This window comes from Lepidothrix coronata, unplaced genomic scaffold (assembly GCF_001604755.1).
Source record: "Lepidothrix coronata isolate B3197 unplaced genomic scaffold, Lepidothrix_coronata-1.0 Scaffold54, whole genome shotgun sequence".
In the NCBI taxonomy this organism is placed as follows: domain Eukaryota; kingdom Metazoa; phylum Chordata; class Aves; order Passeriformes; family Pipridae; genus Lepidothrix; species Lepidothrix coronata.
Window position 1 is genome coordinate 1,294,053 of NW_016690234.1, and position 14,101 is coordinate 1,308,153.

Genomic DNA, 14,101 nt, shown 5'->3' on the forward strand with positions numbered 1-14,101 from the left:
GTATGGAGCTGTGGGGGTGCTGTGCTGCAGGGTCACAGGAGCAGGACAAAGAGGGGTGTCACCAGCAGAGTCTCTGCCCTCTGGTTGCAGCCTGGAGCCCTGGAGGACATTGAGAATGGTCTGGGTGCTGCAGGGAGATGAGGGGAAGCCCCAGCATGGGGCTGATGTGCAGGCAGAAAGGGCCACACACTACAAACCACAACCCAACCCATCCAGGACTGTGTGCTCAGGGCGAGACACCAAAGCTGCCGGCGGCACAGCTCTGCTCCGGACACACATCCTGCATCCCAGGAATGCTGGGGCATCCCAGCTCCATCCTACCCACTCTGGTGCCCGTGCCCCACCAGCAGAGGTAGAGCAGTCTGGCCGTATGGACTGAGGGCTGGCAGAGATTTTGGCAGGGTTTCCATCTGTGTTTCAGGCTCTTGCTTCTTCCCCTTTTATTTCTGGCTGGCCCAGGTGGGCACGGTGTCATCGCTTGGTGTTTTGCCAAGCTGCCCTGCTGTGAGGACAGGGCTCACCAGGGGAGACAGAAAATGGCCACTTCTGGGGAGTGTCCCAGGGCAGCAAGTCAAAACCAGAGGGTTTCAGGACCGACCAGGAAAATCCCACCCAGCTGCGTCCCCGTGTCCCCATGTTACCCGTGTGGGAGGGTTTTCTCTGCCAGCAAACAGGCAGCACCTGCCCAGGCAGCTGCAGGCAGGCGCTAGGCTGTCGGGGCACGGGGAATGCCCCAGTGTGAGGGGAACCTCTGGGGTCCCGAGGTCTGACTCAGTGTGGGGGGAACCCCTGAGGTCCTGATGTCTGGCTTAGTGGAGGGGGGAACCTCTGGGATCCAGAGTTCTGACTCAGTGTGGGAGGAACTCCTGGGGTCTTAGGGTCTGGCTCGGTGTGGGGGGAACATCTGGGGTCCCAGGGTCTGGTTCAGCCTGGGGAGGAACTCCTGTGGGCGCGAGGTCAACCCTGGCATGGGGGAAACCCTGGGATTCCAGGATTTGTCTAGGTAAGAGGGGAACATCTGGGTCCCAGGGTCTGGTTCAGCATACATGGAATCCCTGGGGGTTCAGAGTCCATCCTGGCATGGGGGAACCCCTGGGGCATGGGGTCTGCCCCGTCACAGGTGACCCCCTCCCGCCCACGCTCCGGGGAGCCCGCTGGCGCTCCCAGCCTGTTTCTCTCTGAGTCAGAGCCGTGTCTGCTGCCAAGCATAAACTTCCCCTGGTAAAGGAGAAGCAGGATGGGCTCCCACCGCCCCCACACTCAGAGCAAGGTGGGGGAAGGAAGGCAGAAAGCCCCGGGGGCAGCCAGGGTCCCACTGCGTCTCCCACCAGCCCCCTTCACATTTACCAGGGCTGTGCCAGCCCAGCACTCGGCGTGACATGGCACAGCAAGGCACGGCATGGCATAGCATGGAATGCTTCCCTGGGGCTGGGGAATGCCCCGAGCCCATGTGCCCCACTGCCTGCAACACCCCATTGCCTTCCCCTTTCCATCTGAGAGTGATGGGTGGGGAACCCAAGGGGAAAGGCAGCGGGAGCAATAACCGGTGAGCAAAACATCGCCGGCAGCTGCCGGAACCAAAAAGAAACCATCAACTTCCAAAATGGGATGGGACGGGGCCACGGCCCCGCCGTGTGGCTAAGAAGGGGCTTTTATACACCGACGCCCAAATCTGCTTCTTCCAGCTCAGGGAAACGGGGATACAGGAGCAAAGGCAGGAGCTGGGGATGGGAAAGAGAGCGACGGCCAAGCCGGGGAGATGGGAGCTGCCGAGAGTTCACATGGAACACAAAGACAAATTCTTTTAGAAAAAAAAAAGGGGGGGGAAGAAATCAAAGGGATGTGGAGAGGGAGATAAGAGGGAAGACAGAGCAGGGAGACGGAGGGAGCAGAGAGGACGCGGGCAGAGGGAGGCAGGCGGCGCGGGGAGGCGAAGCGGGAGCCGGGGGAGCTGTCTGGCGCGTCCCTATCGCCTCTCTCCATCGCGGGAGCCCAACCTCAAGTAGTTTTTCACTGAGATTGGAGTGATCAGGTAGGGCTGCCCTCGGCGGCAGCTGCGGGGCTGTGAATAAGCACCTGCTTATCTCTGCCCAGCGGCTGTGCGCGGCTGCAGATTGCGGGGGGACGGGAGCTGGCTGCCGGCTGCGATTTCCATATCAGCGCCCTGCAGCCGCCTGCGCCAAATAAACACAACAGCCCCACGGACAAAAGGTTAATTATCAATTTTCAGAAAGGGAGAGAGAGGGGAGGGGAAGAGCGGAGCGGAGCGGCCGTCGGCAGCCGCGGGGATGCGCAGCCGGTCCCTGATGGGGTGCTGGGCTCTGTGCCCCGGGCACGGCGTCCCTGAGTATCCCCGGGACTCTGCCGGCACTTCAGGGGCTGTGGGGATGGGGACGGGGATGGGGATGATGAAGGAGGTGGGGATGAGGATGAGTACAGAGACGGGAATGGGGACAGAGATGGAAATGAGGACAGATATCAGGATGGGGATGGTGACAGGGGTAAGGATGGAGAAGGAGATGGAGATGGGAACAGGAACACGGATAGGGATGGAGATCGGGATGGGGATGAGGACAGGGATAGGAATGGAGATGGGGATAGGGACAGTGACAAGAGTGGGGATGGAGATAAGAGGGGGGACAGAGAGAGGGATGTGGATAGGGATAGGTATAGATATGGGGACAGAGATGGGAGTGGGTCTGTGCATGCACAGAGGCAGTGGGACTGGGGGAAGACATAGGAAGAAAGGACCCTCACAGTCCTCTGGTTTAGTCCTGACTGGGCAGAGGCAGGGCTGGAAGAAAGCACATCCTCTTCCTCCTCATGGGCCTACGAGTCCCTGCCAGCTCCACTTCCCACAGCCACATTTCTGTATTCAACAGCTTCCTCCTCTTATCAGAGCAATCATGGGCTCCAAGCTCGGCTGGGCTAGGGGCTCAGGGAGAGATGGGGAGGGAAGAGGTGCCCTGATGGCCCCAGCCCTGGGGAAGGGAGAGGTGGATGGTGGCATTCCCCTGCTTGTAGGTTAGACCAGGTGAAGCCATCAGGGATCCTCATGGGCCTTAATCCCTGTGCTTGGAGTCAGGACTTGTCCTTCTCTCCTGCCACTCAGGAACAGGTTGTTAAATGGGGCTAGGGATGATGCCACTGCCCTGGTGTGACCCACTCTGTGCCCCGCATTCACTCAGGGCTGGAAAACTGCTCTCCTGCTGCAACCATCCCTGCTCCAGGATGGTTTTCCCATCCTACAGGTCTGTCTGGCGAGGGAGCACTGCCCCACATGTGCTCATGATGTTTCCAGCTCCCATGGAGAGACACAGAGCCCAAAAGTGCTTCACAGGGTAGCAGCCACATGGCTGGGAAGCCTTGAGCCCACATAGCACCAGATTTAGCCACAGACATGCTCCTAAAAATAGCCAGGAGCTGGGAGGCTGGAGAGCTGCATCTGCTGCCACAAGGAGCAGACACGGAGCTCCAGCCCTCATCCCATGGGATTGGGGTGCACGGAGCTGGGGTGCACAGAACTGGGGTGCACAGGGTTGGCCCCAGAATTGTTTGGCTGCAGGAGAGTTTGGAGCTACCGGCATGAAAGAATGCAGCCATCCCTGTGCCAGCCTGATGCCAGGACCAGGAGGATATCGGGATGGAGACAAGGTGCTCTCGGTTTTGGGATGGTCCTAATCCACTGGGGAATTGAATGTGCAGCTGTGGATAAGAATATCCACAGAATATTGAGGGTTGATAATATTTAGCACCTCAGCAAGGCTCTAATGTAGTCAGGGTTTTGCACCTCTTGCCTGATGGATGCTCCAGGATTCTGGAGCGGTGAGGAGATAGGTTTCCCTGGGGGATTTGGGGTGAGAAGCTGGGGACAGAGCCAGGACTCAGAAAACCATGGTGCCTGGCAGGTATCACTGTGATCTCCAATGTAGCTCCAACCTGCCCCACGGCCCAAGAGGGGTCTGACCTCCAGCTGGCAAAACGTGCTAAAACTACCAGGATAAATATACGAGGGAATGCAGGCGGGATGTGAGCATCTCAGGCTGGAGCAGCCAGCCTCCCCCAGCTTTGCCCAACCCCCCCCCAAATAACCCCAGCCCAAAATCCTAACCCAAGGCCCATCTGGTGTCCAACTGATGAGCACAGATGTGTTTGGGATTTCCGAGCCGGCTGGCAGCCGTTCAGACCTGTCGCAAGCTGCACCTGCTGCAGGATATTTTCCCTTCTGGATTTAATCCCCACTCCCCCAGAAGCCCCAGGCACCCCCCATGGCTGGGTGTGCAGCAGGAGACCCCCCCAAAGTGATGACCTTCCTGCCCCATGCCTGTCCCTGCCATAAATATGGATGTGGAAGCAGGAGAGGGTGGAATTAAATATCCAAGCAAGGAGACTGTCAGGGGAGAGAGGCCCAAATCTCAGCTCCCCTCCAAGAAAACGCCTGGAAGAGGGGATGGTGTCACAGCTGCCCTCCCCTGGGATTGATTTCACCACCTCCAGCATTTTTTGGGAAGGCTGAACGGGATTTCTCAGGGCATCCCCAGCCGGCTACAGACACAGAGACCTGAGCCTTTCATTGCAGGCAACGAGCCCAAGAGATGCCCTGGTGTTTGGAAACTGGCCAGGGCATTACCTAGCCCTCCAGTTCCCTCCCCTGCCCCAAATTAACGCACCATTATTATGTTTTAACAAGGCTCTCCCAGCTCAGATGTTGACTCCTGTGATGATCGTGGAGCCTGTGGAGGGAATAAACAGCAAATCCCCTTTTAAATGAAGGGCTCGCCAAGGGATTAGGAGCAAAGGGGTGGCCTGGGCCCCCCCAGGCCCCCCTCCCGGGGGCTGCCTGTGCAGATATGCGGGGCAGGAGAGGCCTCGTCTGTCCGTCTGGCCCGTCTGAAGTGGTCCTGGGCGATAGGGAGTGATTAGGATTAGATACATCCAGGATGAGAGTTTTTTCACCAGATAGGGATGATAATGGGACCCATGGGGAGGATTATGGTCCTGTCTCTCCAAGAGAGCTGCCATCTGCATATCCGTCTCCTGACGTGTCTGCTCCCCTGACGTGCCCAGCCGGACTCTCCCTTCTCCATGCTGGATCCTGGGATGGCAGCACTGACCCACTGCACCCATTAAGGCTGGACCTCACACTCCATCCCCACCAGGGTATGTGGGAATGAGGGCTTGTGGCCATCCGGGGTGGGATATGTGCTGTTCTGGACATGAGCACAGCACCCAGCATCCCTGCATCCCTGGAATTCTTAGCATCCCTTCACATTCCTCAGGAACCCAGCATCCCTGTACTCCAGGATATCCAGCATCCATGCAGTGCTCAGCATTCCTGCACATTGCTGGGGCACCCAGCACTCCTGTTGTCCTGGGGTGCTCAGGTATCCCTGAATCCTCTGGGCAGCCAACATCCCTGCATCCCTCGAATGCTCAGCATCCCAACATCTCAACTACTCTGTCACCCTGGGGCATCCAGCACTCCTGTATCATTGGGATACAGGGACCCTGTTGTGTCCTGGTTTAGGGCCACCTCCACACATCCGGGATGCTGGCAGTGGCACAGGGTGGCATCTCCCTGTGGGCACGGCATGAGGCTCCTCATCCCTTGACATTCCCACCCTTTGACTTTCTCATCCCTGAGACCAGCACTCCTGTCCTGGCTGCCACAGGGAAGAGAGCGGGAAGTGAGCGGTGAGAACTGGCCTGTTCCCATCACCCAGCATCCCACTCCCTCCCGGCAGCATATTTCCCTGCTGAAGTCAGAGCCATCCAGCAAACCCCCTGCTCCTGCCAAGCCCAAACATTTCCTATTTGGGATGTACACACCACATCCTCAGCTGTGACACTGTCCCGGGGCGGCACAGGCTGGGAGCACACGCATGTGCACGGCTGGAGCATCCCAGGGAAGGCTGGAGCTGTTGTGCCCGCCATAATTATGGAGAGAGAGAGAGAGTGGCGTTTCAAAGTTTGGATAAAACCTTAATTGAAGTCTTGGCTGGTGTTAATTATATTAAAGGCAGAGTGAGCGATGGGCTTTTTATTAGTTAATGAGGATTTTCATTTTCCAGCAGAGGAACCCTTTGATGTTTCCAGGACTAATGGCTGTTAAATTCAACTTATTTGCTTTGCCAGTGGTGGAGGGTGATGGGGACCAGGGGCTACCCCGGCCACGGTGCCCAAAGCCCTGGGAGCCACCAGCCACTGCAGTGAGAGGACAAGGATGCTCACACCCCATCCCACCAGGGTCACGGGGGAACAAGGACTCGTGGCCACCGGGGTTGGGAGATGTGTTGTTTCTGCACATGAACCCAGCACCCAGCATTCCTGTGTGTCCCTGGAGTGCTCAGGCACTGGGTTGCTCAGCATCCCTGCACAATCCTGGGGCACCCAGCATCCCTGCATCCCTAGGGTGCTCAGCATCTTTGCACAACCCTGGGGTGCCCTGCATCCCTGCATTACCAGGACACTCAGCATCCCTGGGGCACCCAGCACTCCATGATTATCCAGCATTCATTCAGCTTGTCCTGCTCCCCACATGGATTTTTCCAGACTCCCTCCAAAACCCATTCCAGGCTGCATCCCTCCTCCTGCAATTAGCATTTATTATGATTATTTTGCATTCATTACCCGCAAAGCCAGCGCTCTACCCCATCTCAAATCACGTGCAAATTCCCTTTGCATCATTTTTCCCACTCTTGGAGGGGAAGAGCTGCACAAACAGTTTTCAGTGAATATTCTGGGACTGGGGAGCGATGCCGGCGGTGCCGGTCCCACGCCCCAGCCACGTGGCCGCACGGCTGCTCCCCAGCTGGATGATTTGTAGCGTTAATCAAGGCCCAGCGTACTTTGAATTTCAAATGCTGGCAGGGAAGAGCCAGGCAGGAATGTGGGCTTTGGGGAATATGTAGGAAGAAAAAGGGTTTATCCTCAGCCTCATGGTAGCCCACATGGGGTGCCAGCATGGACCCCCATGGCATTCCAGTGGTTCTACCCCATGGAACAGCCCCAGGGAACCCAGCAGCTACTTAAGGAGTTTTTGGGGTGCCCCAGTGGGGCAGGATGGGGTGAGATGGGGGGATCGGTGGCAGAGGGGACAGGACCCTCTGCATCAGACCCACAACAGCAGTGAGAAATGTTCATGGGGCTGGGGGGCAATGGGGCCCCCCCAAGGCTGAGTCAGCAGTGGTTACCTTCATCCCCAAAACCCCCAAATGGCAGCTCAACCCCTCCTGGGGGGCCACACTGTGTGTGGCTGCCGTGGGGCAGGAGGGGAGGGAAGGGGGGACTCTTTCCTGGTAATTACCCCTCGTCCTTCCCCGTCAGGCTGCATGGAGGGAGCCGGGGGGGAACACAGCTTAAGCTATCAATGGTCCTGCCTTGATGGGAATAAAATATGCACTGAAAGACATGAAAATGGAGTAAATAAAAGAGATAAAAATGGAATGATCAAGCCAGCAACTTCTCCTCCTCTGATTAAAAAGAGGGAGTGGGGGGGGGAGAGGGGATGCGCTGAGCCCTTGAAGAGGCAGCTGCTGCTGCAGCCGCAGCCCTGATAAAGGGGCTGAGCAGCCTGTTTGGGAGAGATAAAGTGAAGTCCCAGCGTTTCCTGTCCTCAATCCAAGCCTTACCATCAATATTAATACAGCCTGACAAACTGGCGTTTAAGATAGAATAAATATAGACTGGTGCTGCTATTACCTAGACCTTATTAATCTGCTTGGAGGCATTTAAATGCCGTTAAAAATATGGAGTTTACTCGCTGGCACTTCAATAGCTTTACAATCCATCAGCGTTTTGTTTTCCACCCTCCCCTTCCCCTTCCCGAGGTGTTGGCTGTGGGTGCCCACTGACCTGTGCTGCTCTGGGCAGGGAGAGAGGAGCCAAGGGGAGAACTGAGGTGGCAGATTTGCTGAAGGATGATGATGATAGCCAGGAGAATGTCTGGGGGCAGCAGGGCATGGAGGCACAAACCCTTGGAGCCAGCTGGAAGAGCATCCCAGGACTGGAGTGCCTGGACCCATGCGCCCAGATGATTGGAAAATTGACCTGCATGCTCCCCAATAGGAGAAACTTGGGGGTCCCACACCCCCAGGGATGCTGGTCTCTCAGGTGCAGCAGCCAGAGCCCCAAAACAGAAGAGCAGCCCTCCCTGGAACCAGGGCCTCGGTAGTGAGATGGACAGGCACTGAGCAGGTGCTTGGGAAGCTGATCCCAGTCCTCTCCTCTCTTTTGCTCCTGGTCCTGCAGCATGGATGTTGTGTCATGGCACCCATGTGTTTCTCCCCTGCCAGCCCCATACCAGACACCCTGCTTGGTCCCTGGCACCCTTCCCTGGGTCATCCTGTTCCCTCAGCACCCACAGGATGGGAAGAACAGCCCAGGATCTGTGAGTACCAGGTGCATGGTAGGGCCACCATGGTATGGGGATGTGTCCATAGCTGCCATGCACATGGCAGTGGGAATCCTGATATGGGGTTGGATCCATGGATGCCCCAGTACAGGACCTGTGTGTGCCATGTACATGACAAGGCTATTGTGATTTGAGGCAGGATCCATGGGTGCCAGGTGCATGGCAGGGCCAACACCAGCATAGGGATGGATCCATGGGTGCCAGGTGTGTGGTGGGGTCAATGTGGTGTGGGGCAGGACCTGTGGGTGGCAGGTGCATGGAAGGGTGCACCTTGGTCTGGAGCAGGATCCATGGGTGCTGTGTGCATAGTAAGGGCACCTCAGTGTAAGGATGGATCCATGGGATCCATGGTCTCTGGGCATATGGCAAGGGCACCCTGATATGGGGATGGATCCATAGATGCCAGGGTGCATGGCAGGGACACCCTAATATGGAGCAGGAACCCTTGGGTGCCAGGGCGCATGACAAGGTCTGGAGCAGGACCAATGGGTGCCAGGCACATGGAAGGGGCACTCCAGTACAGGACAGGATCCATGGGTGCCAGGGGCATGGCAGGGTACAGGGCAGGACCCGTGGGTGCCATGCACGTGGCAGGCCCACCACCCCTGGCGGTGGAGGGCGCAGATGGAGTGAGCGGGCGCACGTGGGGCAGCGCCGGCGCGGGTGGCGGGAGCGGCGCTCATTAGACGTGTATTATTCATCGGCAGCTTCTGTCGCCTGCCATCTGCTCCGGCTGCGCCGCGGGCGGGCGGCAGCAGCCGAATGGGGCTGACGCGGCCCCGCTCCTGCTGTCACACCTGGGCTGCCACAGGAATCGGCACCGCTCTGGGCTGGAACCCACGCGGTGGCTGGTGGGGTGTAGGATGTCCCTGCTGCCCCCTGGGATGATGCTCCATAGGGTGGGTGCCTTGAGGAAGGAAGAGTTTGCACCCATGGGTGCCCTGGCCTGTGGCACACCTGGCACTCAGTCCTGGGCAGGATCAGGCCCTTCCCATCATAGAGGCATCGCTGAGCTGCTGCCCAAACCTGGGACTGGGCTGTACATCCACACCCAGAGCAGGACATTCCTCCTTGGAGCATAGCAGCCAAGCTCATCCTGCATCCAAGCAACACCTTCATCCCCTCACCTTTTAATTAAAACCTTGATGAACTTTATAATGAGAGCATGGCATCCCTGCGGGCTCTCCAGTGAGCTGCCAGTGTGGGAGGTGAGATCCCAGCATGAGGGACGTGCATGATCCCTGTGTCCCCTCCTGGTGCCAGCCCTAAATTGCATCCCACAGCTCACACAGGAGGACAGGAGCATTCACCAGGCCAGGAGCTTGCTGCTCTAAATTGATAATTGCCAGGTTTTAATTACTCGGCAGCCAAATGACCTTTTGCATCTGCCAGCGAGGCCATGAAACATCTCCCTGAGTGGGAGCAGACACGCAGCGGGAATGTGGCGGGGCTGACATGCCACCGGCTTCACCCAGATGGGGTGACAGGGACAAGGCCAGGATGAAAACAGGACCGAGGTGTCCAGGGGCAAGGACCCTTCAACATTCCCTGAAGAGTGATGGGTACTGCTATCCATGGGCTGCCCTTGGCCTGGGAGCGAGCATCCCTGGGACAGAGCCATGGTGCAACATCCCTGGGGCAGAGCTGATATCCTGAACCTGGCACAGAGCAGGATCCCTGGGACAGAGCTAGCACTCTGGGCTTCAACCTGGCACAGGGTCCAGTCTCCTGCACATGTAGGGTCCCCTTTGCTCTCCCAGGCCGCCCCTGGAGCAACCTCATTCTTCCTTTTTCCCTTTTCTCCTGGAAATAAGGCACCACAGCTCAGCAGAGGCTGGTGCCAGCCCACAAACTGGGCACAGCCCCTGCCTGCACATCACTCCATGTGCTCCTGCCCGCTGCCAGCCTTCACCTCTCCCTCCTGCGGAAAGGAGCCCTTCTCCTGGTGATAATTACGGAAAAGTTCAGTGCTGAGAGAGACGGGGAGAGGGATGTATTAAAATGCATGCGCACAGCTTGGGCCTCGCAGCAGATGTTGGCATAATTAGAGAGGAAAAAATTATGAAATTAATTTGTGGTTCAATGTAAATTTTGGCGTTGGGGGGAAAGCCGACGTGTGCTCCCTCGCTGCCACTGGGACCATGCTGGGGGGGTTGGGGGAGACCAGGCCTGGTGAGGGAACAAGGGGATGGGTAATGACTGCCCTTAGTAGGGATGGGGTTTGGCAGTGCTGCATCCCACCTCCATCACATTGGGGGTGTGGAGAGGTGGGAAACAGGTTGGGGAGGTGGATAACCAGCTCAAGGGGATGTACCACCTGCCCAAGGGGATGGATCACCAGCCCAGGGAGATGAACCACCATCCAGATGAGCTACCATTTCCTGTAAATGAGGATGCAAAAAGAGGGGATTTGGGGAGAAAAAATAAAAAGCAGGGTCTAGCGATGGCCATGGATTGATGTTTCTGTTGGCTCCCACAAACACACGTTGGGTAATACTCTTAGTGTCACAACCAGCTTAGGGGACCCTTCCTTTTAGGGGAGACAGCTGAGGTGTGGGAGGACCATCCTCATATATGTAGTGGTGAGATTCCCAGACCATGCTGGAGCCAGACAAAGCTTTGCTTTCCCCACTCAGCTTTTCACATCTCTTTTTCCTTAGGGAGCCGGAGAGGAATCAGTATCTGCCGCCCCCCCCGCCCCGGGCTCCCCCAACCCCCTGGCCCACGGCAGGGGGAGCACAGACTCAGGTTAATGTGCCCATTGATCGGCACATCCTCCTGTCACGGGTCTGTGCAGGAGCCTGTTTTGCCATTCCCAATGGGTGATGAATGTCCTGTCTTGGAGTGGACACAGCCTGCCATCACCACCTGGGAAATCGAGGTCAGCCCCAGAGTCTGCAACTGTGCTTGGCTGCACTGTGGGGAGAGGGGGGGACTTTATACTGGATCCTTCAACCCCACTTCTTGCAGGTTGCATTTATTTGGGGAGTCTCTGAATTTGTGCTGCTGAAGGAGAGGGGGAACAGCAGGACACGGCTCCCAAAGGTGGGGATGAGCCAAATATGGGGCTTGGGGAAGCTGCTGCCCAACTGAGAGCCCCCAAAATTCAATGTGCTCTCAAAGTATGACCCCAAACTGGAGTGGAGAACCCCCAGCATAGCCCTGAGCACTCCCAGGAATACCGGGGCTTGCACCCCCCTGCCCTCCCTGCCTCTGTGGTGCTGGTTCCCCTGGGCAGCCCAAGGCACCAGGGTCTCAAGGAGCAACCCCCTCAGGTGCCAAGCCAAGGCTGCAGCCACCCTGTCCCTTCCCTCCACTTCCTCGGCAGCTTCGCCAGGGTTGGCCCTGCAGCCTGGGAGTCATTTCTGCATCCCAGTTACTCAGTGGAACGGGTGGACTTGTATCCTTAGGACTTAACTGAGCAATGCTGTTGGTGGGGGCAGGCTGGGCATAGTGGGATGAGTGAAGGGCAGCACTGGGATGCTCTGAGCACCACTTAAGGGGGAAACGGGATGGGGAGAGTTCCCTTGCATCCCCTCACCCTCCTCCCGCCGCACTGAGCAGAGCGGGTGAGACACCCAGGCACGGGCACTGCGGGCACGGGCTCGTCCTGGTGCCCGTGTGCTCCTGGTGTGATTCCATCTGGCTCCATCTGCTCCCGCCCGGGCTCGGCGGGACCAAATGTGGGTCGTGGCGAGCACGGGTGACACACCGCGGTGCGGCCGGGCAGCAGCTGATCCCCCCGGGCTGTGCGGGGCTGTACCGCCGGCCGGGATTACCCAGCTGCTGCCGAGCTGGCACAGGGACCGTCTCCTCCGAAAGGTTCCCTTCCAAGGGATTACGGATAATGCATCTGGAGCAGCACTCGCTCATCCAGGTTTGTGATTTATCTGAAAATCAAATTCCAGTAATCTCGCCTGCCATCTGGCCCCCGCGGACACGCGGCCGCCCCGGCTCCGGGAGGGAGGCAGCCGAGAAGGTCGGGATGGAATGCTCCGTGTCCCTCCCCGAGCATCCTCCGTGGGAAGGACAGAGCGGGCTGTGAGTCCCTGTGGATGGCTTGGGGCATCCTGGGAAGAAGATGGCCCAGGGAGCATTTCTGGGATGATGTGGAGTGCCAGGATGTGTGCAGGACACGGAGAGCTCAGCCCTTTGCAGGGATGCCCCGATATCCCCGTGTCCCACACATCCCTGGATGCTGGGATGCTGGCAGGACCCAGAGAACTCAGTTCCCTGCAGGAACATGGGCAGGAGAAGGTGATGGGAAGGAGGTGGGGACACCTGCCCTGCCCTGGGGACATCCTGGCAGCAGGGATGTCCCGTGCCCCAGCAGGGAAGGCAGAAGAGAGCAGGATCCATCCTTTCCCCTGGCAGGAGTAGCCCAGAGGGGAGCCGGAGCCCCCAGCATTCCCCTCCCTGGCCCTCATTCCCAGCTCATTAAGGCTCTCCCATTATTCTGACATTTTGTGCGCGTCACGTAGCGGGAAGAAGTAATTTACTTAGAAGAAATTAAAAGTTCATTTTAATTGAGCGCACACTGCAGTATGCAAATGCGGGCGCATTATGTACACTGATGCGGAGACAAAGGCTGTAATCAACTGTTAACCCCCTCCGAGCCAGCCCCATGCTCCTCCACAAACCAAGCACCACTCCGGCCACTCCTGAGACCCCAGACCCACATTTGGGATGTCCCCTTCCATGCAGCTCCACGTTCTCACAGCAGGGTGATGGATAAACCCCTTGTGCATGTCTCTGTGCCAGCTGGGATGCAGGAGTCACACAGGGATGCCAGGGATGGAGGTGTCCCCAAATTGCTGTGACGCACTGGGATGGCTTCAAGCCAGCAGAAAAGAGTGGATGGTGGGGCGGCGGGTCTCCAGGGGTGAGAAAGTCATTTTGGGGAGCCGGAATGGAGGTGCAAAGGCCAGATGAGACAGGAATACACGTCCAAAGGCCAAAATACGGATCATCGGAGCTGTGACAACCCTCAAATCTAGCTATCTCTGGAATGAGCCCGTGATATTCCCAACATCCTGTTGCAATTTTTTAATGTTTATTTTTTACTACCTGTCAGATCCGAGGGTTTTTTAATGTCAGTGCAAATGGAACTGGTTCACAGATGCGAGATGACAGCCCACTGCAGGAGACAGACAAATTACCTCCAACCTCGAGGGGTGGTAATGGGGGGGGAGGTGTAATGAGTTGCCAGTGCTCAGCCAGGCTTCCCACCCTGGTCTGTGGGTGCTCTGTGGGTGCAGCAGGTCTGTGGGCATCCCATGCACACCAAATCCATGAGACCCAAAGGGATTCTGGGGATGGCACATGCTCATCTAACACTATATTACAGGTGGATGATGCTAAAATGAAGGGAAATATGAGGACAGAGGTGTCCTTTTGAAGGGGACACACCAAGGGTGACAGGGTGGACCCATCCGTCCTTTGCAGGAGGGATGATGCTGTTTGGAATCCCTTCTTCTGGCTTTGCCAAGGATGGAAGGACAGACCCAGGGACTTTGCCACCCTGGGGCAGGTGACAGTGGCAGTTTCACCCCAGAGCCGCATGTGGAGGAGGGCTGGGGAACATCTTGGAGCATCTATCACCACCTCAGCTGCCCTTCACCAGCCCTGTGCTCCCAGGAGCCTCAACCCCAGTGCTCCCAGTCAGCTCCCAAAGGCAACCAGGGTGGT